General features: G+C 47.1%; 1 protein-coding gene across 1 annotated transcript in view; it reads right to left on the reverse strand.

Moving 5' to 3' along the window:
- The window catches only part of TMEM240 (transmembrane protein 240), a gene marked incomplete at its 5' end in the record, with an annotated part of 3,716 nt that overhangs the window by 884 nt on the left and 328 nt on the right, over positions 1-2,504 (reverse strand). The window lies entirely within an intron of this gene.

Below are 2,504 nucleotides of genomic sequence, written 5' to 3' on the forward strand. Positions count from 1 at the left end.
ATCATCCCTGTGCACTCCTGGCTCTTTTCTTCTGTCTTCTGAAACATCGGGCAATTTCACGCAACATCAGCACAAGGCGCTTTCTGCCCCACAGCCGGTGCAGGCTGGCCAGCGTCATTTTTTAATCCAGCGTTTCAGCTCTCAGCCCATGAACCTCGCCCTGTAGCAATGTTTCAGCTGCCATTCAGTTTCATGAGAGCTTTGGGTCGTTCCACCCAGAAATACACACAGCCCAACCCCACGAAGGAGAATTTGAAAGTCCCAGCGAACGAGAGAGTGTATAAAGTTGAACTGCTGCAACTAGCACGAGGTGGTACGTGACTGCTCTGACCAGCTCTGCAGCTACTGTGAAGAGCAATCTGTTGTCCGAGTTTCTATAGAATATTTTCTATTTTAAGAAATCTCTTCCCTCAGGAAGGAGCTATAGGTTATTCCAATAGACCAAAATTTAAGCTGATCAGGCCACAATGTGACATTGAGTCATTGCTAAGTGGTACGCGTGTCTCAGGGAGGGCTCTACGTTCTGTACCGGTACGGTATTTTGTGTTACCCCTACCCCTCTCTCTCACAGTCACAGGCACCGTTTCTTTCTTTAGAAGGAAATTTTAGCTTAGGTAGTCGTTCAACAAAGAAATAGGTATCCTTTCTGCCTATTGCCTTTAAAATGGGTAGATTTACATAGTTGATTTGAATGAATAGGAAATACCTAAAAGCTCAACGTTCATTATTTTGCTCCAAATCCCCCAGTGGTTTTTCAGCCTGTCTTTAGTGAAATGTACCCAGCATAGCACACGAGGCACTGTTTTCTCTTTGGAGAGAACGCTTCAAGGCGTGTAAAAACCTTTACCGGAAAGAGACGTCGTGTCCCATTGCGCGGCGTTCACTGGAAACCTCACCTACGGATTAGATGAGCGGGGCTTCCAGGGTCTCTTCCACCACACATTTGCTTGTGAGGACAGAGGGCTGTTAGGAGAGCCGGGGACGGTGCAAGCACACAGCTGTGGACCAAGCGACCTGGTTTAAGAGCAGCCTGGTCCCGGGTGGCTGGTGCAACCACCACCGCTAAGACGGCACTAAGAGACGATGTCTCGGGCCGGAGGGGCTGTCAGCCTCCTGCACCACGGAAGGGGCACTGCCAGTGGGGTTGCCAAGGGAAGAAAAAGCTGGGTGCAAAGTAATACTGCATTTGTTTTCTGAAAAGATGCATCTGCACAGTATATTGCACCGTTGGCCAACCCCTTCTTAAAGGCTTAGAATGTGCCTACACAGCGAAAAAAAAAAAGAAAGAAAAAAGGTCGTTCAGCTTAAATACTAAATTAATTACTAGCATTACCCTTAATTACTAAAAATAAAAATCTATGCAGCATCCATTCACAAGAAGGTAGGTTAGATGGCGATGCCACGTCTGTAGCTCACCGCTCCGTAACGAAAGGCAACAGCTCTGAAGAACTATATTGCTGTCCTCACTACAGCATCTCACCGCAGGGCAGCTCTTGCCAGCCCTGCTGACTTCATGAGCGCTGATGAGGTCACAGCCACAGTCTGATCAAAACCAGGTGTCACGGCCTCAAGACTGGCTCCGTACCTCAGATCTCACTGGAAACGCTGACAATTAGCCTTCTGCTTGGGAAATGACAGCAACACAGCCTCAAGAGAGTCCTGATTCAGAAACTGCTCAAGCAGGCTGCTGGGGATTTGGGAAGACTAATGAGAAATTAATATCATTTTGATCTGAGTTTTTAGAAAGAGATAGTCCACTTCCCTAATTAGAATTTCTTACAGGTTTACAGATAAATCTTTCTCTTGCTCACTCTCCTTGTCCTCTGAGTTGTAATTTAACAGACACCATCAGTCAGAGTTATAGAGACTGAGATTTGTAGGCACAGTGTTACGGAATGTCAAGTCATTCACTATTTTAATAGTTTGTCTTTTTTCCCCTCCAACAATTAAAGTCCATGGGCTGTCCGTGCTGAGAGAGCAAAGAGGGGCAGAGAGGGCCTCTGAAGAAGCGTCTGATGGTCGTTCTCAGGATGTCAGTTCAGGATGCCAAGCTAATGGGCCAAAGACTATCCAAAGACTAACTAGTATGGCTGACACTTTTCCCTGGGGGGCTGATGTGACTACCGAAAAAAAAATTGGCACATCTGGAAGAGCAATGAGGGTGGGGAAATCTCAGCTGATGCGTCCCCGACACAACACAGAAGTGTCTGTCATTGTCATCACGTTGTCACAAGTTTATACAAACAACAAGAGGCTGCACTCCATAAGCATGTGCCTGGCTGCAAATCATATGCACAGAAAAATCCAGATTTCAGGGAAGTTTTGTCTGGCCTGAAAATATTCTGCCCACATGTGCAGCCATACAACCACCATCTGCCAGCCTGCCTACGGGTAAACGTGTTGCTTTCCATCAAACACCCTTTGCACTTTCCAAAGCAGAGCCCTCAAGCCTGGGATCCTCGGCTGGCTATGTCCACGTAAACATTCCTGCTGGGAATGGGGAT

The sequence above is a fragment of the Fulmarus glacialis genome, unplaced genomic scaffold (genome assembly GCF_000690835.1).
Source record: "Fulmarus glacialis isolate BGI_N327 unplaced genomic scaffold, ASM69083v1 scaffold4174, whole genome shotgun sequence".
Lineage (NCBI taxonomy): Eukaryota > Metazoa > Chordata > Aves > Procellariiformes > Procellariidae > Fulmarus > Fulmarus glacialis.